Raw genomic sequence first — 27,188 nt, forward strand, 5'->3', positions numbered from 1 at the left:
CACCCACACACCCCGCCTCTCCCGTTCCCCCTTCCGGAAGCGGCGGAAAGTGCCGAAGGGATCCGAGTGGAGCCGAAGCGGGGAATTGGGGAGGGGGTGGGCTGCCGGGCCCGGCCAGTCGCTCCGCTAGGGGGCGGGCGCACTCCTCGCCGCCCCTCCCCGCCCCGCCCCGCCCCGCGCGCCCAGCCCGGGCAGAGGAGCCGGCGGCGGGAGCGGGGTCGGCTCCGCGGTCCCGCGCTCCGCACCTGCTCGCCTCAGTCTGAGCGGTGGCGGCGGCCGCGACGGCCGTAACGGCCTTCTGCGCCCCGTGGGGGAGCGGGGCGGCGGCGGCGGCGCGGGGCGGCGCGGCAGGTACCGGGCGGGGCGCGGAAGCCGGGCTGAGGCGGAAAGTTGGCGCCGCCGGGAGCGGCGGTGGTGGAGCCGCCGGGGCCGCCCCCGCGCCTCCCTCCTCGGCCGGCCGGCCGGCGGAGCGCCCGGGCGGGCAGCTGGCCCCGCGCCGGTGCCGGGCTGGCCGCGCTCCCCGCGGCGTCGGGGCCAGGGGCTGCTGACGGCGGCTGGGCGGGGGGGCAGCGAGCGGGGAGGTGGGCGGTGGTGCCGGGCTGGCTGTCAGCCTGTGGCCCGCCGTGCCGTGCCGTGCCGTGCCGTGCCGGCGGGGAGCGGGCGGCTCGGGGCGCCCCGGGGCGCGGCGTTGCTCCGCTCCGCGGGGTCCCTCAGCTTTCGTGGCCCTGTGTTTCCAGCGGGGTGCGAGGGCGCTGCGGGCCGGCGGCTGGGCGGGGGCAGCGCCGGGTCTCGGGGCGAGGGGGAGCGGGGGAAGGTCCCGTCCCGTCCCGTCCCCGCTCGCTCCTGCGGTGGCCGCCGCTGACTGCTGCTGCGGGGCTGGTTTGGCTCCTTCCTTCGTCCGAGCTTTTCTTCCCCCGGATCGCTGGCGGGGCACCTCGCCCGAGAGTGTTTTTCGAGCCCCTCCGAGCGCCGAGGGCCTCGGGCGGGTTTGGGAGGGGAGCGCTGCGGGCGCCGGGCGGCCCTGCCTGTGCCCCCGCCCGTCCGGCCGGACACACGGACACACGGACGGCTGCTCGGCACGGGGCAGCCCAGGGATCGAAACCCAAAGCCCGGCGGTAACTCCTCGTCTGTGGTGCTCTCAGCGTTTTGGCTGCCGGCTTACAGTGTGGAGATATAAAAACCTCCCAATACGTAGTGTGATAAAATCATGGAATGGTTTGGGTTGGAGGAGACCTTATAGATCGTCTAGTTCCAACCCCCCTGCTATGGGCTGGGCATCTTCCGCTAGACCAGGTTGCTCAGAGCTCCATCCAACCTGGCATATATCCATATCTATAATATATCAAAGATATGCATCTATATGAAGTGTGAAAGTAAGTTACCCTATTGGTGTTGTGAAACAGATGCAATGGCAGTAGAAGATGATATTTCTTTTAAGATAACATTCCCATTCATCTTACAGCACTTCTCATTTCCTCTCTTCACTGAGATTACTTGAAGTAATTACTCAGCCTCTCCTTCTGTTGCTCTTCACTTTACTCTCCTTCAAAGATATGGGGGTTTTTTTAGGTTTTTTTTGTTTTGTTTTCCCTGCTAGGATGGTTGCTTCCTTCATGGCTTGTCGTACAAATTGCTACTGCTCTAATAACTATGTAGCAGCAATCAGAACAAATTAGTGCTTTGATAATGTCAAATAGTGGTACTGCTACTTTGACCATCCCCAATTAGTACTTCAGTAATATGCGTATCTCTACCAAAAGGATTATGCACGGTATTGCATAGAAAAATCATTTATAGAAAGTGGATTTAGATGTGTAGAGTACTTACTTAGCTTTGGAGGAGAGTTGCACTTCCACTTTTTAAATATTTTTTTTGTGAAACTGATCTGTAGAAGAAACAAATGATCCCTATTACCTGGGCGATTTTGATCGTAAAGGAAACCGTTAACAAACAGGAATGTGGGCAAGAAAGGTCAGCTTCATTGCCATATCTGGAAAAACTTGTTAATAAAATGCAAATACTAGATATTTATGATGCTGGCATTCTCTGCCACTGTCTTGTGGCAAAAGTGTCTTAACAGGTTGGTGACAAATGTCTAATGCATCTTTGGTTTTAGTTCATAAGACAAAAATGTAATATTTCACATATTTCTAAGTACGGTTAGCAGAACAGCTTATTTGAAGAACCAACTTGTGTTGGTAAGATTGATTTTATTTCATTAAACACTCTAATATTGCTGGCAGTAGATTCCTGGAAAAACTCTTAATACTTGTCATCTCTCTGTGACTTAATAAGTGTTTCTTGCATGTCTGTTATCACCTTTTTTGCACATTCTAAGACTGGGACTGCTCATGATTTGAGGACGGAAATCTTGGGTGATATCACAGTGACGTGTTTTACTGTGCAATAGTTAACTTTACCCCTATGTCTCCAAAATACTTTTAATACAAACTAAGACTGTAATAAGACTGTAGTTAAGTGAACTACTTAATAGCATATCCAGAAAGTTCCATAATTGCTTCTTAATTTATCAATTTGTGTTACTGGTGTCATATGCTTAATGCAGAAGGTGATAATGAAAAAGCTAGTGGGGTAGTAACATCATCTTTCTTGCATATGTTCATGACTTATCACATGATAAATCTTGTTTTCATCCACTCCAGTAGTCTAAAATAGCAACTAATTTCTAAAGATCTTGGGTGGGTTTTTTAATAGTCAGTACTGTAGTAGAGACTGTTGTCCATATATTTCTAAACTGTGACCTACTTTTCATACTGATGGGTAAATGATAGCTTTACATAGACACTGAAAGAGTAACCTTACATAGGCACAACACTAAAAGTATTGTATACAGAAGTCATTAATGTTAAATTCTCCAAGGTGGAATAAATGCAGGTATAGCGAGTTCTTCTATTTTGTCACTTTGTGTGTTCGCAAATAATATTTGCCATGCTGACATCTATACATAGGACTATTTGTTCATTACAAATTGAGCAGTTAAAAGTAAGCTAAAGCTTAATGTTGATGAGGACCATTGTTACCAACTGTATTGTTTTAAATAGGGTAAATGTGCATTGTAAGTTTTGTAGGAACTTTGTGGTGTGTTTTTTCTGAATAAGAAATAATTCCATAAGCTTTATAACCATGAAGTTGAGAACTGGTTGCTGTCAGAGGCAAAAGTGTGTGGTCATCTACTGAAAAGTTTGCACTAAAGTGGGAAAGCAAGAGAACAAGTTTTTTCAGTTGTTTTCCCGTAACTACAGCTTTGGGTATACTAAGCAAATATTATTTATTTTAATTCCTCCTCGTATAAATTGGTGTTAGTTTACAGTATTGGTTTCTCTTATCTTCTGGCTACCTATGTGTAGCAGTGGAATGTGTATTTTGTTCTATGGTGTTAAGTGCATGAGGTTAGTCAACAAGGGGGAACTGGCACAACACGGATGCGCTAGTGCTCATCAAGCTTGCAGGTGTGTGGCTTGTGGTGAGGATCCATAGCTCTGATGCTTCAGCCCCTGATGGGAGCATAGGTTACCTTGGGCTAGAAGCTTGGGTAGGAAGCTACCCAAATCAATCAACAGGTAATTCTCAACTGGGATTGTCTCTTAAGCCCACAGGAAAGGCAAGGTTTAGGCAACTTAGTCCAGGCTACGTGGAAGCGTCAGTATTGGGCAGCAACACTCCGTCTCTAGTTTTGTTTTGGAGTTGGATGCTTTTCGTGAGCTGTAGTGTTTTTCTGTCAATGGGGCCTAAATATCAGAAAGTGTGTACGGTCTTACCTCATGACGAGTGTGAATTAATGGGAGGTAAGTTATTCTTCTGTCAGGATGTTTACTGAGGGGAAAGAGCAAGTGCAGAGGCAGTTGGAGTGGAGTAACAGATCTGCTGCAAGTTCCATCCTGACTTACCTTGAGATAATTTATTGTAATCTCCCCGTACCCCAAGATACCATTGCTTTAGTATCAGCATGTACTGAACCTTACTGAGTTCTTAGTTTCATATTGCAATGCTAATAATAGAAATTAGTCCTGTGTCCTGCATAGGACTTTGTATTCATTTTTTTCTTCTTTTCATGTCCCTGCACAGAAAATATTTCATGAATGCAAAGAAATCAGATAATATAGAAAACATTATCCAATAGCTTGTTTTATAAAGATTTTTTGGGTCTTAATTTTCCCTCCTGGTGGCAAACTGCATTCAAAATCTTGAAGAGCCTTCTCCCTAAGGAAAATGCTGATGCTTCCTTACATAATTCAGTCACTTGAGCCATGCTGAAACCACTGTGATGCTGAAGTCTGGTCATGCCTATCTGCTAGATTTTATGTTTTGGATTTATAAACGTTACATATGAGTAATGGCAACAAAGGGTTCCCATCTGCTGGGCCAGGAAGATTCAAGAGAAATTTCAAAACCTTGTAGGTGCTCAATGCACTGCTGTACTGTCGTTCATCTGGTGAGTCCCATGTGCTCTTGGCTTGCAACTTGGAGAAGTCCAAGCAAAATCTGGGCTTTGGGCATACATTCGGAATCCAGATTCTCCATCTGCCACTCCACAATAAGATGTGAGGTATTTTTAGATCAGTTTCCAGAAAAAAAAGTTGGAAAAGATACAGGCAGAAATGTATCCGCCTTTTCACCGTTCTGAGAGTTCCTACAGCTTTGACTGGCACGCTTCCGCGGTTTGAGGGCCTTCTCTTCTCACATGTCCTTGCTATCTCGTCTTAGCATGTGTTTTCATCCAGTAACAACACCTTTCCTTTTAATAAATGCAGTTCTGTCCAAGAATCCTCACTGTTAACAGGAGAGCATATCACTGCATAAGGGATGCGGTGGATCTCTGCAGGCTCTAGGCACCTTAGTCTGAAGCCAGCACATTATCCTGATTGCCTCTATTTGAAATGAAGATCATTAGGATTGGGCTAATCTGATCGATTTCTGTGATTGGGCTCCACCTATTAAACTTCTGCAGATCTCTCCAGTATGAAGATTAAAGAGCAGTGGGCAAGTAATGCGGTTTTACAAACAAAGCAGAGATCACAGGAAACAGTGAAGCTTGCACGTGGTACAGACGTATGTTAATCTGCCATATTGGCTGTAATTTCATCGGTTCCTTCCCTTGGCAAGTTTAGGTTTCATACAAGCACTTACAGCAATGTATGTTGGTGAGACAGAGCGTGTCTCAAGTTTTGAAGTATGACTGAAAGCCCAGCTGAGGAAACTGTGTTTTTCAGAATCTGGATTTGAGAGGAGTTCTTTAAGATGAGTGATCATAATCCCTTTTCTAGCAGAAGGGATTTGGGGCTTTTTGAAAGGTGTTGCTTTGCCAAAAGTGAAACATACTTTTCCTTGCATCACTAAGTAGAGATACAGCCAAAGTAGTATGTTGTGTGCTTGCTTGTATTGACCAATTCAGTATGTTTCAAAAGGTAATGTAGTAATCCTTGTCATGGCCACCTACTTTCTGCCATCTTTATCAACACTTAGCTTTTATCTTCCTAATCAACCTAGTGGCCTACGCACTCTGAATTTGGTTAGATAATTATTCTTAATCAATACTGTGCAGTATTAAGGCAGTAACCTATCAGTTACATCAAATAAAACGTGCCATGTGCACAAAGTAAAGCTACCTTCTCATTTTTTGTATAGTAAGAAGCAAAAAGCTTCGTAATTTATTATTTACACTGTTACCTTTTTTTTTTTACCTAAACAAAATTTTAAAAAATGGCTTTGGAAAAAGAGCAGTTGGAAGCAATTGAAATCAACAGGAAAGTATTTCAGTACCAAGTCAAACACTGTTTTGTTTGCACTTTGAAGTACCAGAGAAGTTACGATTTGACATCTTGTTCATTGATTTTCCTGCTGTCCTGTCCCTCCACCCCCACACAGATTTTAATCTGGTGTGTGTAGTGTTATGGAAAGCAAGCAGTTCATAACACCAAACTGTGATGAGTAACCATGGCTATTTCCCTAGCAAGTTATGTGATATAGTTACGCTCTGCAGAATGACGCATTTTATGAATCAAAGTTGGGAGCCTGAGCTGTGACTTGTATATGCGTGGGCTTTTGTACTGTAGTGTTGTTCTTTTGTGTTGTTTTGCCTACAGTTGTATGAATATGGAGCCTGTTGTTCAACATGGGGCATCTCCCAGGGATTGGCCCCAAGCATTCAGAGGTCTGATCTCTGCTCTTTCACTGAGTTGCAGTGGGTTTCTTTTAAAGCTTAGTATTTTTATCCCAGGTATTGGATGTATGTGCAGTTGACTTCCATTTCTACGTCTGTATCAGTATAAAATGCTTTTCGTAATTTCTTCAGTTTTCTGTTTTTTTCATATTCTTACATAGATGGGAAAGGACTACACTTCTTGAGCTATAATAGTACAGTTAGAGGCACAGCTTTTGGTTGTAGGCAAACTTGGACATGTACCTGAAGTTAAGCACATGCAAGGATTTTTTGATTGTTGTGGTTGCTTCAGTGCCAGTGGTTTGTCTGGAAGAGGGTAACATGAATGTGTTTCTCATGTTCTAAATACATGAAAAATCTCTAGTCTGTGGATAAAGCAGGTTGTACTTTGGTCAAGTTGAAGATCAGTTAGCACATGCTAAAGCACAGCTTGCCTTATCATGTTATTGTTTCAGAATGTGTTAGTCCATGTTTACTATAGGAAAGAAAGGTGCCTTTGAGCAACCTAGTGGGGACAAGTTCTCCCGATTGGCTTTCAGTCGGTGTTATAGGATGGGACAGTTTCTAGTTTTTGCACATACTTCTAGCCATATACGTATATCAGTAAAGACTTATTAAAGCACCTTGGAAACTTGTTTAAATATTTTGGCTAACATCCTGGCCTACAGTGTGGATTAACTCCATAGTTATGGTATAGTTCAAACTGTTATCATGTCCCTGGCTTCTTATTTTTGGGTCCAGTGTGTCAATGGATTTTGTTAATTATCAGAAGACTCTAAGGAGATAAAATTGCTGAACTCTGATAGTTCGGTCTTTCACACGGTGCACTCTAGACTACTGTTGTTTGATTAAAACTTCCACTCTTGCATATGTCTAACTAATTTTCAAATCTTGATTCTCTCAACTCATCATGAATTGATTCAATTATTTATTAGAACCATTCTTCTGTTAACTTGAATGATATGGTAAGCCCAGTTCCAATTTCAGTCTCTGTTCTGCCCATTGCCACCTTCAACTATGGTTTTCTCAGATACCTACTGAAAATAATGTACAATTTTTACTTTACAGAAACTCATGGGTGAACTTCAGTTTGGGTAGAGTGTAAGCCACTTTCAAAATCATCTTCTATGTTATTCTATTCAGGATTAGACTGAAAAGAGATCATGTCTTTTGGGAATCTTTTTACAGAAAAATCCTATTGTATTAAGGATCGTAAGCCTTATTCCCTTCAGAGCGTGTTTCTGTAGATATAATTTGGTTTGCCTGACGTCTGAAAAATTTGCCAAGAATTTAGTCGTATGTCAGTTTGAATACGTAGTTAAAAACTTCAATTGTCCATGTATTTAATAAAGTAATTTTTTAAAACTGGTAGTAGAATAACACAGCTTAGGCTGCGTGTTGAGGTATGCAGCATTTGATGGCTGTTTTATTACAGTATTGAAAGCCAGTGATATAATCACAACTATTTTTTTACAATTTATAATTCTGGGGAACAGGTTGGGGGGGATATGGGGATAAATACTTTCCATTTTACTCCAAAAGTAATAAGCAACTTGAGGTGTCACTGAGGAAATTCAGGTTTGTAAATATTGGGCAGCTCTTCATCTGGGAAAATACTTGTGATACTGTACTTCATGTATACTAAATTAGTAGTTTTTAATAAGAGAGCACACAAGTGTAGGGTTTTTCATGTTTGCAGCCATGGAGGAGGTTTTTTATTAAAAACCCAGAAAAAACCTTCAGCAACTGATTCTTCTTGCTTTCAGATTTGTTTGACTTTAGCAAAACAGTTCTTCTTTGAAGTAGTTGCCAGGAGGTTTCATAAGCGGAGGGAAGGTCTGTGGGACTGCACCAGTCAGGGCACACTAGTGATGTGGCAAGAGACCAAAAATCCCTAACGTATTTCAGAACTCCCCAGCAATACTCTGGTAGTAAAGCAACTTTCTTAACTGTAGCTTTACATTCATTAAATTCAGTGGATTTTAAGTTTGTTCTCCAGCTTTGGTTATGTATGTTTCCTGTTCATATTGAAAGTGCACACCTGGAGAAAAATATATCTATCTGAAGGGAACTGGTGGTTTGGCACATGGGAGCTTGTAAGGCTTCAGGATTAAGAGGAACACTGTTTTCTGGTAACTAGGAAATGATCTGGTGTTTAATAATGGGAAAGGTCGTGTTTTCTTTTGCCTTACACCTTTTCTGAGCAGATATGGCTTTGTTTAAATATACAAACTTTTAATTCATTCTGTCCTGATATGTGGTACCTTTGACCAAAGGTACCAAATAACTGATGTAGCATGAGTGTGCTGTTCAACCAATGTCCATTAATTGGCTGACAGCGTTCTGCTGCTAGATAGTGCGCTGGGTAGATGAGGTAGTATCTCCTTGGAATGAGTAGGGAGCATCATACTTCTGTTGTAGCTGAACGTATAGGCTTGTAGCATCATGTTTCTTCAAAGTGTGAAACAAACACCTGTGTGCCAGTGTAGTGGTAACAGACAACTTTTATTAACAGCATGTGCTTTTCTGGTATATTATTAAACGGTATTTCACAACCACTATGAGACACACCCTCCTCCCAACTGGCTATTTACAAATATGCAGTTGTCAAAGGTCCTACCAAATGCATCTTGTTGTAGTGAAACTATCTACATGCTCAATAGTAAGGGAGGGCTATGTCTTGTAATATTACCCTTTTGGCATAAACTTCATGTTTGGTAAATGCTCAAGCACAAATGTAGTGCTCTGAATACTTTTTTCCCTCATTTCCTTAGAGATTTAATTCCTTATCAATGTATTACCTAATGTGAAGGTGAATTTACGCACTGAATTTCTAACTCTTTAGGTAAAGATGGGTGACTTTGTTTCTTCTTTTCTATCGATGTGTTTTGTTGAGCATTCTAGGAAGTAGTGTGTTGCCTCTTTCTGAAGATTGCTTGTTCTGCTACCCAAGTGTAGAGCAAAACCACTGGAAGTCCTGCTCCAGGTTTTCACTGGGGCCTGGCTGCTGAAACACTTTCCTGCCTTTCTCATTGAGGGACTTTTTTTTTTTTTCTTTCTTTATTAATTGTGAAATTCTTGCACTTTGATGTGATGGAAGGACTACACTTAACCAATTTTGCATTACAAAACAGTTACTTCACCTTATCAGTATGAACAGAACACAATTACAGAGTTGTTTAAAATCTGTGGTAAATTGGTAAACTGTGTTTATTATATGTTAATTTATATTGAGCTGAGTATAATGGCTTCAGATCCTGAGATGGCGGTACGGTTGGTTTTACAGTGTCACTTACCTAACTGTACTTGGTTTCTAAACAGATATATCTGACTTGTGAGCAGTCAAAGGTTTTGTGGTAATCTGACAGCATGATTCAATGGAATATGAAGCTGGGTATTTTCAGAATAGACTTGGTAATAAAGGTAATTCATAACTAGAATAACTTGCCTTTATTTGTGTCGAATTCTGGATTCTGAAAACATGATATAAATGATGTTTCTTAAAACACCATCCTCTTGGAACAAAATGATTGTAAGGGAGTTGTGATCTTACTATGAGTAAGCTTGGTTCCCTACATAAAATGTTGCCTATTTTCCCTAGATTGTGAAGGGGGACTCTGACAGTTTATTAAAAAGAGTTTTGATAGATAACATACTTTTCTGATAGCATCTGCTGAGATTAATGAATTGAACTGCAGTCTTAACAAGTGGTTCTCTAGAGTCTAGTGTACAGGAGTCTAAAGTTAGCTCTGTCATCGGGTACTCTCAAGATCAAGAGATTTGTTACTATTATCAGTTACAAAGTCTGTTACTTGTTAACCAGTGTGTGCTGTGTTTGACCAACTTGGAGTAGTATTGTGTTGTGTGCTAGGGTCATCTGTGTTTGGTTATTTCTAATTACCCAGGAAGTAAATCTTTCCCAGTATGAGAACTCATTAAAATTTCTCTTCTGGATGTCAAAGCAAGCAGCCAAAGACAAATACAAGCTGAATTAAACTGGCATGAAGAAAATAAATCTGCTTCTTGCTTAGTCTGCCAAGTGCCCAACACTGTAGCTTTTTTATCACCTCATTTATCAACAGCAAAAGTAGCTTTTTAAAATTTTGTTGCATTTTTCCTTCTGTCTCCCATCCCCCAAACATTTGTAAACAGAACACATTAACTTAAATATGCCAAACTTGGTTTCGTACCCTCCACTACTTAATTAAGTAAAATTACTTCTAAGCCCAAGATAACATGCTTATCCTTATAACTTTCTCAACAAAAGCAGATTGTAGGCCAAATGCTACACAAGTTCTGAAGAAAGTGTTCCCGTAGGTATCACCTCAGTTTTGTGGATGGTCACAGCACTGGGTCAGTCCTGTGCGCATCGATGGTGCTCAGCTGCCAGGTGCACATAGCCAGAATTGTGTAATGGCCTTTCTTGGTTAGAGATGGCTCACATCATTGAAGTTCATTTGCTTTTCTTTCTGGTGGTGAGGAGAGAAACTGGCTTTACAACTGTTTGCTGTATGTTATAAGGCAAGGTTGAACTCTTAACATGGGTAATAAAAAAAGCCTGTTTTACTGGATTGATTAGATGGCAGCTTCAAGGCGATCCGCGAATGTGCCTCTTGCCAGTAGATAAGGTCAGACGGCTTGACAAGCCTGGCTTTATTAGTCTCCTTCCTCTTCATCCTTTGAGATCCCTTTTGGCAGTTGGTGTGTGACAAGTAAGCAAGGTGAAAGTTTCTGTTTTTTCACTACTTTTAACTTTGTGATGTTAGGTGACCTAAACCAGCGTTGGATCAAATGAACGTTCAACTCCTGAGCCTGTTTTGTTGTCTAAGGAGAGTACTGGTTGTCTAATCCTTACTCCAGTAACGTCTGACTCTGTTGGTTAGTTTCAACATAGTTTCTAAAAAAAAAATTAAATAAATTGAGATGTCTTAAAGACGTTAAGCTGCGAGCTATATAAAAAGGTTAGTGCCTGTCCTGAGGATAGGGCTTTGGTGTGAGGCTCAGCAGGTGTATATATTGTTTTGCCCACAGGGTAATGAGCGAGCAGGTGCTTGACTTGAGTTCAACCACCACCTACGTTGCCTTGCTCTATATTCTCTAACTAAAGGCTGGGCAAGACAAGAGGAGGGAACTGGTGGTACAGAAGCGTGTGTGGGACTCCAAGGCTTGGTGCCTAGGAGCAGAATGGAGGAAGAGCTCAGGCTTGGAGAGGTGGCAGTCTAGGATGCTGAGATGAGAGTAGTAGTATGCACATGATCAGAGGCATCCTGGCGTGCCTGTACGACTCAGCAGGACAGTGAATGGTGCCAGAGGTAGCCAACAAAAGGGATCACTGATATATTACCAAATAATTCAATAATAAATAACTTAAGCAGTTATGTATGTTATAAACTGTAGTTGCTTGAAATAAATGTTCTGCAGACATTAAGTTCTAATGCCTGTCAGTTCCTGCTGCATTGCTAGTGTTAAGACATGACGGTTGTCCACTGTTGGATAACTTCTGCAATACAGAGATTTCAGTCTTTGCTTCATAGTTAGACTGTATTATCAGACAATGTGATACATTAGGTTAGTGTGTTGAAATTTTGAGGATGAAATTGTTAGTGTACTAAACTACCTGTTTATTCCTTCTTTTATTTGGAGGAATTTTGTGTTGTTTTGTTTGTTTGTGTGTTGGTTTTTTTTTTTAATTAGATGCCTGGATATAAGGGGAAGAAAAGGTTTTACCTTGAGAACTATTAAACCCTGGAATAAGTTGCCTAGAGAAGTGGTGGAGTCTTCCTTGCTGGAAATATTAGAGGTTTGACCTGATACGACCTTGGAAAATCAATTTTGAAGCCCTGCTTTCAAGAACAGTTAGACTAGATATCTCCAGAGATCCCTTCCAACCTAGATTTTTCTATGATTCTGTTATCTAGGTCATATATAGCCATGTTTTTCTAAAATTTGGTGATAGCTTAATGAAAATAACATTAATCTTGTTAAAATAATAGATTTTTTTCGGCTGAAGGTAAATGTGGGAAAAAAGTTAGTCTAGCACTGTAAAACTACCACCACACAATGATACCTTTATTAAGGGAATTGGCACTCTTGTTCTGTATGAGAGAAATAGCTATAATACTGATACTCACTTAGTTTTGTTTACGAGAGCAGAACATAAAATGAGGAAAGAGCTCAGTCAAGTTGCCTCCTATGGGATTTTGCTTGATGCACACCATGCTGCTAGAGTAGTGTTTAAAAGCCTAGTTTCAAACAGAATCAGAAAGCATTTGACAAGTAGTACCAAATAACTTTTTTTGCTTTATTGTTTGTTATATGTAAATGATGAATGCCTGAATGAAGATTTTATAGCTCTGTATATGTCTATATATATAGACACATAATATACGTATTGACATATTTGTTGCAGAACAAATTGAACATGTTAAGACAAAACTTATGAATAGCAAAGACACGTTTCAAGATACTTTGAGTTCGACAAATCCTGTTTTTTATTTTTCCCTTTTTCTTCTTTTATATGGGTGTTGTGGTTTTTTTTTCTAAATTCCCAAATGGCCAACTGTAGTGGTTGAGCTTCCTGCAGCAAGTCTTTTTGGTTTTGTCCCAGCAGTTCATTGTAAAAATCATTCAAAAGTTGGTGCAATCTTTTGACATTCCCTGTAACAGCATGCTAACTCACCTTTCAAATTTTGCCAAGGAAACTCTGCTGTGTACTGTCTCAGGAAATAATCCTGAGATCTGTGTTAGCATGGTGATGTCTGTGTAAATAGTTTGTGAGATGTATACAATGCAGCAGAAAATTTAAAAATTTAGACCTGACTTTCAGTATGGAACTGAAGTATCTCTTACTGGAGGTAACAAAGTCCTGTAATTAAGTCCTGCTACTTCGTGGGAAAATAAATATTCAAAACCTTGTGTGTTAACCTGTGACTGACTTGCATGTAAAATTAAGTGTAGGGGCTACTTGGCTTAGTTATGATTTGGGTTGAGTTTATTTAGCAACTTTTGGATACTGTTTCAAAGCTTAACTCTGCAATTGAATCCGAGTACATATATATGGATATACTTTATAAGCCTGTTTTATGACTCCTCCTTTACCTCTGAATTTGACTGTTGCTCTCAAGCTCTTTTTTTTTTATTTTTTTGTTCTCATTAAGGGGAAACCCCGGCAGTTGTCTTAACTAGTAAAAGCATTTCAGCAGGGAAAAAACAGTTACAGGGTCAGCATTTCTCTTAAGTAAAAACTTTCTCTTTTCTTACTTTCTGTGTTGTTGCTGTTGATTTTTTTTTTTTTATTGTTTGATATCTTTTGTTTGCATTTAGATCAACCATAGCTTTTTTCCCTTGGCATCTAACCGCTTCAGGACCTGTTGCTGAGGTGGGGGGCAAGGCGCTTGCCTGCGGGAAGAGGTGCTCGGGGCAGATGTTTCTTGCTGTTCCCCTGCTCCTTGGCCAGACTGCAGCCGCCGCAGAGCGTCTCGAGCCCTCAGCGCTGTCACCTTTCTGTACTCAGAGCTAGGCTTATAATTAACCACCGTTTGCACGATTACAGCTGTAATCACTTGGGTGACAGCTTCCCTTGGCGGGGCAGGGAAGGACCGGGGGGGAAGATCCTCAGACGGGCTAGCCCCGAAAGAGAGAGATGGGCGGTTTGAGATGCTCGCTGCTGGCAGCCAGCCGCTTTGCTCCGGGCGGGCAGGGCGCAGGGCTCGCTGCGGGCTGTTCTCGGCGGCCAGCCCGCCGTCCTCCTGCGCGGGCACAGCTGGTAGCGCCGTCTCCCGCGTCCGCCGTGGCCCGGGCGGGGAGTCCCCGCGGCCCGAACCCCCGCCGTGGCCCGGGCGGGGAGTCCCCGCGGCCCGAACCCCCGCCGTGGCCCGGGCGGGGAGTCCCCGCGGCCCGAACCCCCGCCGTGGCCCGGGCGGCAGCGGCGCGGCTGGCGGGCACCGGGCGGGGCTGCGCCGGGCTCCTCGGGGCCGCTTCCACACGCGGGTGTACTGCCTAGGCTCTGGTCCAGTTTCGGAGGTTTGCGCGGCTGGAAACCAGAGGGAAGTGGCCATCTGAAACACACCTTTTTTCAAAGTTCAAAACGTGTGTTTTACCCAGAAAAAGGGGCAGGTTTGCTTCACACCCCCTGCCCCCTTAATTAATGCTTCAAATGAAGTCTTGGTTGGCTGTAATAAATCAAAATTAATTTTTATCTGTTTTTCTTGAATTTCCTTTATTTTGTCTTTCAGTATTATTCCAAGTTATATATGATTCCTTTGCTCATAAACATTTTTAATCCTGTCTTTACTGCACTTGTAATGAGAGTTGTATTTTGGTACTGAATTTCTTAGGCTTGGTAACGGTGGAGTTGATGAAGCAGGAACTGGAATAAGCTTGTGAGTCCAGCTACTAGCAAATAAATTTAGGAAAACTTGCTACAGCCTCATAAAGATTTAACTTTACTTCAACTCTTGATATCCTGCTCTCCGTGCCTTCCAAATGTTTGATTAATGAATCAAAACTGTTATATTAACATTGGTTTGCTTATGGAGCAAATTATAGTATGATTCCTCTGATTCAGCCTATTCAAGTAAGAATGCATGTAGTCTGTGCTTATCTACACATTCATTTCTTACAAGCTTAGTACACTGCAGCGTACTGATTTTGTATGTCTTTGACAGTATTGACAGTTTTTTCCTTAACACTTTAATATTGGTCATTGAGCACAAAGTTCTTGGAGGTAGGAAGAAGATAGTTTCATAAACTGTTGTGTGTTGAAATACAGTTGGAAGCTTGAGGTGGAAGCGAATAATTAGTATGGTTTATGATGATGGTTGTAGTAATGCTGCTGGATAGAGTTGTCATCTTTGTTATTCTGAGGTTTTAATTTCCTTCTCTTTCTGGGGATGCTAATAAGGTGGAGCTGAGGAGTTGGTCTGGAAACCTTGAAAGTGAACGCTGGCAAAATATTTTCGGAAAAGAAGAAGTTAAGATCTGTATTTACATGTAATAGTGCATGTCTGGCATAGAAGGTGATGTGCATATGTGGGCACTGTTAGTCAGCTGTCTGTACACTACGTATTTGAGTAATTCAGCTGTAAGAGAATGCCAAATAGTTGAATGAGATGTGTCTGACTCCTTACCCACCTGTGCAGATAACATTGAGATTTGACTAGGACTAAAATGCAGTGCTGTCAAGGAGAAATTTCAGGCTCAGCATGAAATCATACTATCAAATATTTATGAAGGGAAACCCACAAAAGATGCCAAGACTTCAAAGGGCAAAACAAACAAACCTGAAAAAACACCCAAAACCCCAACAAAACAATCCACCACAAAGCCCCCAGATTTCATGGTAATTAATGGTCTAATTCCCCCCCCCCCGCCTTTTTTATAACAGTATTAGTAGCAGTTTGTACAAATGAGAACATCACCCATACTAATTCCTTTTTTTTTTTTTTTTTTGCGCCTGGCTATAATCTAGTTCCTTAGAAACAAACTTTATTCATTGTTTTAAAGATGCCAGATAACTCCCCTCCACTATCTTATCTAATTTCTTCTTCCTCCACTCTCTGCGTTGCTGTTATATTCTTGTTACTGTTTGGTTTGTTCCAACCCATCCTATTATGCTTTTATTCATCCAGTACTTGTTTTCATGTCTGGTGTTCTGCTTATTCTACTGGAAAAGCCCTATGCTCTTCAGACTTTGCTCTAATCATTGGTTCAATTAGCCTTATCAGTGCTGATTTATTTTTTCATTTGGATACTATCTGATATAATGCTTTTGAAATTTATGGAAAGGGGACCCCTTTCTTCATGAATGCAATAAGAATCAAAGCAGGAGGTGTTTCCTTCGTTAATTTTTTCCTCAAGGTTTTGAACTGCTTCCCAGCCAGAGCTCTGCTATGAAGTTCTCTTCGAGTTCCCTTTCAAACCTGCTGCTGTGCTTCTCTTTGGCTTCTTTGCGTTTGCTGGCTCAGGGTAGGCAGCCTGTCATTGCATTCACTCCCCAACAAAACTCTTCTACCACTTAATTCTGTCTAGTCTTGCAAATCGTCTTTATTTTGAAAGGGGTCTTTTTCTTGTCATGTTGCTTCAAAAGGGGGACTATATGCTACTGCATAAATTTACCCTCATTGAATGTTAGATACCTTGCTTATAAATTTCAGTAAAGTTTTGGCTAAATTTGGCAACTAATTCCCATTACGTGTGGAAGTTGAATCCCCACCCCATTTTTGCAAGGGACAAACTTGCTTAGGTGAAATCTAGATTTTATTAATAGCAGGAAAGTGTGTATGGCATAGGCCAGAATTTGTACTTTGATTCCAAAGATCAGGTGGGGATTGAGTGCATTCAGCATGTGTAAATATTGATGCCACATGCAGAAAGCTGTTGTGGGCAAGCAGACCACTTACCTGGTTATGACAAGGTACATTTTGCTCTAGGAAAGCAGTTAAGATTAAATAAACTAAGCTGACTATTATTTTATAGAGGTGTAATTTAGGGTAGGCAGTCTGGAATAGGGGTCATTACCTCTGTTGCTGATCACAGCATAAGCTTACATATTAGAAATCTATATAAAAGCTTAGCTAATAGCTTTTAAAATCAAGTTGTTAATCTATTTTATTCAGCTACCGAGGTAAAATAGCTTGACAACATTGTCTGAAGAATCGATTTCAAATTAATTTCTCCTTTAAAGCTCTCATGACAGTCACTTCTTTCCAGGGAAATGGGCTGTTTTGTCATTGATTTGCCATATTGCTTGCTTTTGGTTAATTGACTACTCTTAAGCAAAACCAGAAACACAGTATTGTATTTTCAAGTACTCCTCGTTTTGATGTCTTCCCTTTAAAATGTATTTCTGGTGTATTGCAGTGTTGTGAAAGAAATACTAAATAAAGAAAACATTAGTAGTTCTGGACTTCTGTACTATTTCTCAGTCCAGTTGTACTGTGATCATAGCTCTGATATGATAAGGTGCTGTAGTCAACTCCCTCTTTGCTTTTCCCAGCCCTTCCACATCAAGTTTTGAGGAATTTGCCTATTGGGAGGCATTACTTGTTATCACTGCCAGGCAAAAGTGCCTAATGATGAGGGAACCAGGAGAGAGATACCGGATCTCAGCACTGTAATCAAAGCTCTCCCTTTTTTGCTCCCGTTTCAGTATAAAGCAGCAATGCTGGCCCAGTGCCTGCATTCCTCTGTAATCGGTTGCTACAGCATGCTAAGATTGCTTTGAGGGAAGTAGATAAATATTCTACCTGCCAGCCAGGAATACGAAAGCTGAAATGGGAAGGATTGGGGAATGTCAGAGCTACTTGGCAAAATTCAGTGTGTGTGTTTAAAAATGCCTGGCATTCTCCCATGTATTAAGTGATTTGAAATTTAAAAACCAAACTAGCCTCCAAGTTTAAAACTCTGAAAAATAGCAGCAGTTGATATGTAGTGAATAATAGAGATGCATTCTCAAACAAGGAGGTGGTTTAAATCTGTAAACTACATGAGCCTTGCTCATATGAGCTGTGCATGGGAGCTTTACCAAGCTTGTAAATACAAAGTTCAAGAGACTTGCCTGACTTGACAGCAACAGGAAGCTTTGTTATAAACGCTCATTTGTTGGGTAGCTGTGTTAAAAGTGAACAAAAACCCACCTGACTGGGCTTGAATTACTTGTGAAGGCACTGTATGTCAGTGGGAGAGTTAAAGAAAAAAACAACAAACCCAGCAAAACACCCAAAATGCTACAGCAAAAACCCAAGCCCAAAGGAGTACTCCACTCAAGAGCAAGCAGTTCTTTACCAGGTCACCTTTCCAAAATCGCACTCTACCCTGCTCCATTTTACTCGCCCATACTCCAGTTGTGGCTTGCATGGCTCCTGCTCGCTGTGAATGCACACCGCCTTCCCTCAGCCCCCAGTGGGTGTCCCCTTTGCCGGCCTCAGGTTTCCAGCTTCCCAGTATGTTCCTCTTGGTTTCGGGTTGGACACCAGCTGGCAGAACAGCGCCTGTGCCTGTTTGCATCATTTGTAGCCACTGAATAGGCAGACTTGCTTCTTTGCCACCACCGTGAATTAAAAGCGCTCACAACTGAGGAAAAAAAGTGTTTTACTTTGGTGGCTTCATGGCTGGGACGGTGTAAGGGTGCTCTGCCTGCCCTGGTCCAGGGAGGTGTCTGTGCTGCCGGGGACCCAGCTGCCTGGCCAGCTGGCAGGCTGTGGTGAAGCTTGGCACCGAAGCTGCGTTGTATAGTGACTGAGCGGCTGCTTTTGGACTGTTTGGGGGCTTAAGTTAATTCATTTGTTTAAAGGCAGGCACTGACCAAATGATAGCTGCAACTGTGTTTGCGGTGGAGGGAAGACATGGGGGCATCTATTTTAGATGAATGCTTTTCAGAAGTGTTTTCCTTGTGGTATGGTATGCTGTGGTCACTTGGTGCGTGTTAATCTTGTAGGGTGATGAAAAAATTGCCTAACAGGGATGTATAAATGTTTAGACTTTGCTGGTCTGAAGCATACACTGTTTAAATGCTGATGGAAAAACAGAAAGCATGGATTGTTTGCAAGCTAGGATGTGTTCTGTCTTCTGTTTATTTTTTTTCTTTACTGTGTGTAGGAATTGCTCTTCTCTTCTAAAATGAGGACACCCTGGCATGTGCAGGGATTGGAAAAATGGCTGGCCATTTTGAGTGGCAGTTACTTTTTTTGTTTGTTTGTCTATTTTCTTCATGCAGGAATGGGACTTGCACAAAAGCTATATGCGGTTAGTGCCACTGCAGGTCCTGGCTAATAGTTTGATCTTGTTAGATAGAAGATAACAAATTGAGATTTTGAAGTCTCTGCAACAATCCAAAAAGACAAAAAGGTGTGTTTTGCTAAGCTTAAAATAGAAATTTGTTAGTCATAAATGGCGAGGAAGATGAGAAGAAGATAGAAAGGAAGGAATAGCAGAAAACTGTTCTTCCGTGACAGTTGTTTACAAAGTGCGGATGTTCGTAGGCTGGCTTTTCGGAATGTCTGTTTGCTTTCTCTTCTTGAAGACTTAGAAAACATAATGTTTGTGAACTTTCTGGAGAAGTTCTCCCCCAGTCCCCTCACATGGCAAATAAACTTCATACAGGTGAACACCTTCAGTTTAGCTAATCTGAATATGTAACAGTTATGATGAAAGTATCAGGAGGTGTTTTAATTTCATCATGGTGTTTAGGTTCTGGCTCTGACTTTACAACACATTTTCAAGCTCTTTCCTGTAGGTCAGGAGGTAGAACTTCGTGTAATTCCTTCAAACAAACTATTTTTTTGAGAATTTAGGATCTTTTGAACTCATGTTGTTTTGAAGAGTCCTGGAGGATAAATTGAATACAAGCATAGTGTCTAAAAGAAATCTTTTCTTCTGTCCTTATAGCATGAAGTTAGGTTGTCAGTTTAAAGTTCCCTCCATAACGTAACTCTTAATTTTACGATTGCTACTGTGTCCTTCCTTTTTTTTAAAGGAAGAATTGCTGTGGTTCGGTTATTCTGCCATCTTATCTTTTTCGATAGCATTATGTGGTTAACTGCACGATATTCAGTGCTTTGTTCGGATCCCTTTGGGGATCTTTTGTGGCTGCGAGCTTTATAGCAGAGGAAGTTCTTTGTCATGCTTGAGGGAATATTTTTTTATAAGCTGCTGGCACAATGTGGATTATAAGATAGATGAAGCATGAATGTATAGAAAGCAGTTTCATGAAATTTTGAAGCTTTAAGGTCTGAAAGAAAAGTCTGGGTAGAGAAAGACAATTCATAGTAATTCTAAACAGTGCTTTTTGTTCATTTACACAATTTACAACATAGGCTTTCTTCTGAGATCTGGATATTTCTCCAACAGGAATGTTTAATTGCAAAAAATATGGACTGGGTTTGTTTGCTGCCACGGATGAAACTTTTTCGTCCCAAGTTTGAATGGTACACAGTCCTGTGTTGAGAAGCAGAATGAGTAATGACCATCAATGGTAAACACTGGCTAACAGTGCAAAACTTAATTTGGGTTTGTCTAATATGGGATCAAGAGTTCTAATCAAAATCTAGCATATAATTAAAAATTACCTAACCTGTTTGAGTTTGTTAGCTGGGTGCCTTTTGCAGCAGAAAACTTTTGTCATCGGTCTTGGTGGCTGTTGCTTGCCTGGTTGTAAGCTTTGTGAAAGCAATAAAAACTTTCAGCTAATGTGTGGGCAACATTAGAAATCTTAAACAGTAATAATGGGCAAATATATAGTTTTGTTTTTGATACTACAAGACCTTCTGAAGTTGCATGTGTGTAAGCTAGTGAAGACATTACTAATGGCTTTATATCTGAATACTGGAGATCCCAGCACTTCCAAACTTTTCATGATTTTATTGATTAAATGTGTAGATGAGGTAGACTTTCACTGAAAACTCAAAATTATTCTAAGGTGGGAAACATCACCACTGCAGGCTTTGCATACTGCTGTATGGTGATGTTCTGAATTTGCTCCTCTTGCTCTTTGTTTTCTATTTGCTTTTCATCCCATTTTCAAGTGGCAGGTAAACTTCACAACATTGATCCAGTACTCATCTGTGCCCATGCAAGAAAGAGAGCTCCATCATCTGTAAATTCAGGCTATTTCTCAGTCTTGTAACAACATATTGCTGAAATTCACGTGGAATTTCCATTTTCTTTGAAGGTGGAGTTAGCTTTCTGTGGCATTAATACTCTCATGGTCACGATTAAGGTGTTTGTTCTCCTTGTCTTCCCCCCTGTTCTCTTCCCCCCCATTGCAATGGATGGCAGTCACCACCACTGCGGCAGCATCTATCTGAGATGGCAAATTTAAGCTCCATTCAGTTCTTCTGCAGAAACTCTCTTCAGTCATGCTGTGGAAGTAGATAGCACTGTAACAACAAGTTCTTAAGTTGTTTATTCACAATCCAGTTACCTGCAACATGCTGCCTGTTTTTTCCAGTTTTTAAAAAGTATACTTTGGCAATTAATTGAGTCATGATCCGTGTTCAATTTGGAGAGGAGGAAAGTGGCCTGTTCGCAAAATGCTGTTAGTGACATCAGAAATAGAATACGGACACTTAGATTCACTTTTGCTGAGTCTATACTCTTTTTCTGTCTACGAACTGCTTCTTTCCTGCGCTTTAAGAAACAGCTTAAACTTCTTTTATGCTGAAGAAAGAGGATGAAACGCGAGGTATGATAACATCAATCCTGTTGAAAAGAATGGAAAGTTTGGTAACTGTAGCTTTGACGTGAAAAATGTAATGTGTTAATCACAGGCAAAAACTGTAGAAAGAAGCCTTTTATTGGACGTGCAGTTGAGATGAGAGGCTTGTTCTGGAAATCTGGGGGTTTTTAACACACCTGTAGGAGTCAACTCATGAGAGGTGTTATTACCTGCAAGCCATGTGTGGTTTATTTTTTTTGTTTGTTTTTTGGCCATCATGCTGCATTAGCAAATGAAATACTGTTTCAATGTAGATCGGTAGCATTTTAACGCATAGATAGCAACTTTCAACTGTTGTCCTCTATTAGAACACAACATGTCTCACATTGGGAATGTGATACAGGGACTCGATGCAGCAAAGTTGTCACTGTGACTTCTCAAAAGTAAAATTTCCATTTCTTTGTTTATTTTACACTAGAGGAGGCAGAGATTAGTATTGACCAGCAAGCCTAGTGGATAGTGTGACATTTGTATGGATAATCCCTGTTTTACTTCCAAGATTTTTTTCAAAAACAGTAGAATTAGCACAGGTAAGTTCTAGACCGCTTGACTGGCATCATACTATGGACATAGTAAACCAGTAGAATTTCCACTTTAAAAGTATGGTTTGGATATATGTGTTTTAATCCTTAGAGCGAGCTTTTGGTTGTTTTTCTACATCCATTCCTGAATCCGTAATGCAGATGACTAAAATTCTGCTTAATTATCACAACTTTACTTGGAAAAAAATTGACGTGATGGTTCTCATCTCTCATACAGCAGTTTCATGAAATACAGTTTATTGCCTGCTAATAGAATATGAGGTCTTTTTGTGTATAAATTTTGCTATGGTAATTAAGGATGTTAACTTGAGGTTTCAGAATATTTTAGTAGCTTGTCTTTGTAAAATTCAGTGGTAAATGCTTATTTATTGGGTTTTGAAAATTTGAAGGCATAAATTATTTATTACATATAAACGAATGGCATTATTTGGTTACCCAAATACTGTAGGTGTGGACCCAGCTTTGTATTTGATTATTAGATTTTACAACATGGCAGTTAGCTTTTTTTTTTTTTTTTTAAATTGTCTTTGTACACTTCAGTGTATCCTGGACCGTTTATGGGAAACGTTGGTAGTTGGGCACTGCAATGCTCAGCTCCCACTTTCACTCAGCTTTTCATCTTCTTCCACTCTTCAGTGCTGTTAACATAAGATGCTATCAAGATGAGAAAGGTGAACTTTGAGTTTCAAATTTGAGTTCATGCAATGTTGTTTGTAGCCCCAAAAAGGCATTATTTAGGAAATAAATTAGTGATAGCTCTTGCGTTTTTCAGTGAGCCGATTTTGTTTTGTGCCTCGGTGCTGTTTAAAGCTGAAGCAGGGGATAGAGGAAGCCGTAGAGTTCCTGAATTCTTCGCTTGGCACCATGCAGGAAATGGGGCAATGAGTTGTTATTGCCCTGAACACACTGGCTTAAGGTGTTATTTTATAAATGGGTTTTTAAAAACAAATGTTGTAAAGATCTCTTACATGAGCAATTAAGACTACTGAAAACATGAAAGCATTACAAGCGTGTCTCGCTCTCATCTGTATTTTATGGTACTTGAACAGTGTAGGGAGCAGGTCTCTGCTATTATTTCAGTTGCTTTTTCCTCCCATTTGTTTTTCTTCTCTGACTCATTCTGCATGCAGTAGATGGTATCTCTGTACTAGTGCTAATCCAGTATCTAAGGTCTAACAGTAACGCTTCACGTTGTGTGAGATGACACATTGGATCCTGCCATGACTTAGCTGAGAGGATTAATTCTATGTATGCAAAGTGGCATCAATGAAGTTGGGATGACCAGATTCACACACTTGAAGTTGGAAGGGTCACTCATACAATCTGGTTTGATCCTTTGCAAATGTGACCAAAGTATTTTCCTCAGGAGTTGGATTAAAGCATGTTTGAGAACCCAAGTACTAAAATTGATGGTCAGTTTTGTTTTTCTACCCGTAATCTCTTCTAGAATATAGTTATCTTTAGGTTATCTACTTTCAAGATGAAGTTTTCAGTTAATCAGTCTTGCTGTTGAACATGTTGCTGAGAGGCTGGGATAATTCTTTTTTTTTTCCCCGTATGTAAAGAATATGACTATGTAAAGAGTATGACTATTTGGGCCAAATAATCTCTATAAGAGTAGCCTGTCCTCCTTTATTGCTAGCCAATCTGTGTCCTCTTCAGTCTTAACAGCAAGAACTGTTGGTACGCCTGAAGCTGGGCATATTGTAAGATTTGCAGGCAAAAAACTGTAGGGTGAAGGTAATGCAAAGTTTTTGAAAAAAGGGGAGGGAGAAGAGGAAGAAGGATCTCAGAAAGGTTGAAGTAGACTCCTTTGTCTGTAACACTTGTCTCAGAAATATGTATAAATACGTGTACAGAGCAAACACTTGACATGAATATTCCTTTTTTTTAAGGATAATTCCTTTACTTAGTGTGGTTACTCTGTCACTGTAAGTGCAGCTCTGCTTTCTGTAATTTAACTGATATTAATGTACCAGTAATGGTCTGAAGAGAGTAAAGCTTTTTCTGTTACACCTATACAGTGTTTTGAGAGCACAGAATCTGTCATCACGTTCCTCTCTGCCATACAGTGAGGAACTGGATGGTCCCAAACAAAAGTTTGTCCCCAGTCCAGCTGCATGAGTGTGTGTACATACCAGGCAGCAGAATTGAATTGAGTGGATGGCTTACTGGGCTGCATGGCTTATCTGCACCAGGTGTTTACAGCTTCTCACAGTACTTGCATTACCTTCAGTATGTTATTGGCTTCGTGGGATCTTAGGGACATGCCAATCAAGATACGGTGTAAAGCTAGAATTAGGTTGATTTCCTCTCCCGCCAACCTCCTTGAGTCCATCTTTGACGTTCATGTGTGGTCTTGCTGAATCCAGAGTTCGAAACAAATGGATTTCTCTTGAAAACACTTCACAATATGAGTTTACCAGAGAGATGTTATAATGGAAATCTAAATGAAGTGCAGGAAAGGCTTGCAAAACAGTTAATAACTCATTCTGATGTGCTAATTAAGCACCTAACCTCTTGTAGTGGTGTGTGGATTTTGTTTAATTTATTCAACTGTATATATTGGATTTTCTTCTTGGAGGCAGTGACTACTAAGCAGTAGGTAGGCACCTGATTTGTAGACATAGGAGCATTCTAGTGTATATACTTACTTGCTTTTAAAAGTGAAATAAAAAGTTTGGTTCCAATTTTGTGGAGCTTAGCAGAGGAAAGAGTATTCAAAATTACTTGTGGTTTGGCTTTTGTTTTTAAATCAAGGCTTTTTTCCTTGTAACTACCTTCATTGAAACTAAAATGCTTTCAAGTACATTCTAAATAAGCAGATATATCATCCTATATATGGTCTACCCTGAAGGCTTATTTGTGGATAAACTCCAGCAATAAAGAGCTTTCAGATGAAGAAGAGGTATCATTATATTTTACTATAGAAAAATTTTTTTCTGTACTATTTCTGGTAAATATCGGGCTAGCAATATGTTCAAGAATATATGTTAATACAGGTATTTTCATACCTATTTAAGGTATAACTAATACGTCTATGCTTATGTTTTTTTTTTTTTTACTTGATGGACTCGTTTTCTGCAAAGAATCTCTGCTTATAAGATCTATTTTTCTGGAAAACATAACTAGAGTGACTGAAACCTTGTTCATGCATTTTTTGATAACATATTCTCAGACTGCTTTTCTAGAACTACTCGTTATTTATATGACAGATAAATAATTTTGCTGTGCTGGAATATGTCACACGTGTTACCCACTTCAAGGAAACATAAGAAAGCTGAATCTTTCATTTCTTAAACATTGATTTTTAATTTTAGGGTGAAAAGCTTCTATTATAGTGATATTGCTGTCTGTCTTAAGAGTGATGGTTGGAAAATGTGCAGGTACTGTTTTGGAGATTGCATGTGTGTCTACATACACACAAACTTTCAACTGGGGATTAACCTTTATTCTGGTTCTAAATAAGAAGATGCTTCAAGGAGTCTTTTATTCTTTCTGTCTCGGTTTGAAGATATTTTTACACCATAAGCTGTAATGCTTTAGCATCTAAGGCTTTCATGCCTGTTCTGTATTTTTAGTTTAATTGGTATTTTTCAAATTATGCAATGTTTCATCATGTAATACTTCCAAGTTTACTTTCTATATAATTAATGATCAATATGTCAAGAAGAATTTGTGGGAAATAACCTGTAAATAAGGAGCAAGTGATAACCTGCACAAATTGCTCAAAATGGAGTTCATCTTTTATTTTGGTTGTTGTTTAGTAATGCCTTGTAATTTGTAAAGGAAACTTGCAAATATTGTATTGTGGTTAAATACCTCATGGGATTTTCCTGCAAAATATTTGAGCTGAATTTTATACTAATGGTGAGACATCTAGATTCTCATTCAGAACGTAGAAAAAATGAAGCATTTCCTCTGCAGAAGGTAAAGACAAAAGGTGGTTTTCATAGGTGTGGAGTTAAACTTCAGTCTTCTATTTGGAAAATCTGGCTGGATAATTTAACCCTCATTAAGATACATTGATGACAGATATGGCTTTGAGGTGTGTAAGTTCTTAACTACGTGGGAGGAATAATCAGAATATAGATTACTATAAAAATCTCAGGTTCACTAGGGTTGTTTTTTTCTGATGATAATTTGGGAGATTATTTTGACTAGCAAATAGGGAAAGATGATGCATGCTGAATAGCATTTCTGTTGGTTGTCTTAGGGCTATGCATTGATACAAAGATGCCTTTAATTTGTTATACCTCTGCGTATTCCCATTTGCTTTATTTCATGTCTTTTAAGTAAAGCAATAGATAACCATAAAATGTAACTGTTATTGAAGAGACATACAAGACTTGGCCATGTCTCTAGTACTAGAGTTTTTCTGTTTGTTGTCAGGGTGGCCACTCAATGAAAATGGGTCAGAAGCACCATCCTTTCATAAATGACATTGCCCTAGATTCTGCAATATTTATGATTTTCAAGAGCCCAACATGGAACTATACATTTTCAGTCATGACTATGCAGAAACTCTGAGAACACTTAGAGTGCAGTAGTCTCCTTCTAGAAAAAACATGAGTGCGCCCACTTGCAGCGGTAGAAATATCCCCATTTATCCAATGAAATGGTGGTAATGAATGATTTTTTTTAAAAAAAAAACTATTCACAGTTATATATGGTGTGATCAGATTTAGAAGGTCCTGGAGTATATACTCAGCAAACTCGCTTGTGATTTAATTCCTTGGTAACAAACATGTTAATGGTAGCTATATTGAGAATCAGGTCATAAGTTTCTTTTCCAAAAACTCCTAAGTGAGTTGGAAAGAAGTGAAATGCTGGCGTGGAAAAGGTCTTTTTAAAAGTCAGTCTTCAATACAAAAGATGAGGAAAACACGTTATTTTTGTTCTGCTTGACTGCAGTGTTATTGTAGGAGAAGGCATGCATAACCAAACTTGTCCAGAAATGTGTTTAATGTACTTGGAAAACATTAACTTCTTTCTGTAGCTGTATTTGTCACTCCTGTAAGCTCGTTGCATGGTTTGATTATGGGATAGAATTCTACATGTTTGTGTCATACTTCAGGGTGAAAATAACTGTGTTTTGGGGGTGTTGCTTCTTTAAATATAACTCAGCTTTCTGGATTCAAGATGCTTATTTTAGGTATAGGGGAGTAATTGTTACTCACTTGTTGATAATGTTCAAGTTTGTCCTACATAGTTTTTTTGTTGTTTTGTTTTATGAATTAGCCTCCTGCCT

The 27,188-nt window shown here is 40.3% G+C and overlaps 1 protein-coding gene across 4 annotated transcripts in view; it reads left to right on the top strand.

Moving 5' to 3' along the window:
- Nucleotides 1-225: 225 nt before the first annotated feature.
- The window catches only part of PTPN3 (protein tyrosine phosphatase non-receptor type 3), a 130,675-nt gene continuing 103,712 nt past the window's right edge, over nucleotides 226-27,188 (top strand). For 2 of the 4 annotated variants that reach the window (XM_075416701.1, XM_075416703.1), the window contains exon 1: nucleotides 226-351. The gene's annotated coding sequence lies outside the window, so the exon portion shown is untranslated. The remainder of the gene's footprint in view (nucleotides 352-27,188) is intronic. The other 2 variants (XM_075416702.1, XM_075416704.1) reach the window with 1 other exon arrangement.

Source organism: Opisthocomus hoazin, chromosome 3 (assembly GCF_030867145.1).
Source record: "Opisthocomus hoazin isolate bOpiHoa1 chromosome 3, bOpiHoa1.hap1, whole genome shotgun sequence".
NCBI lineage: Eukaryota > Metazoa > Chordata > Aves > Opisthocomiformes > Opisthocomidae > Opisthocomus > Opisthocomus hoazin.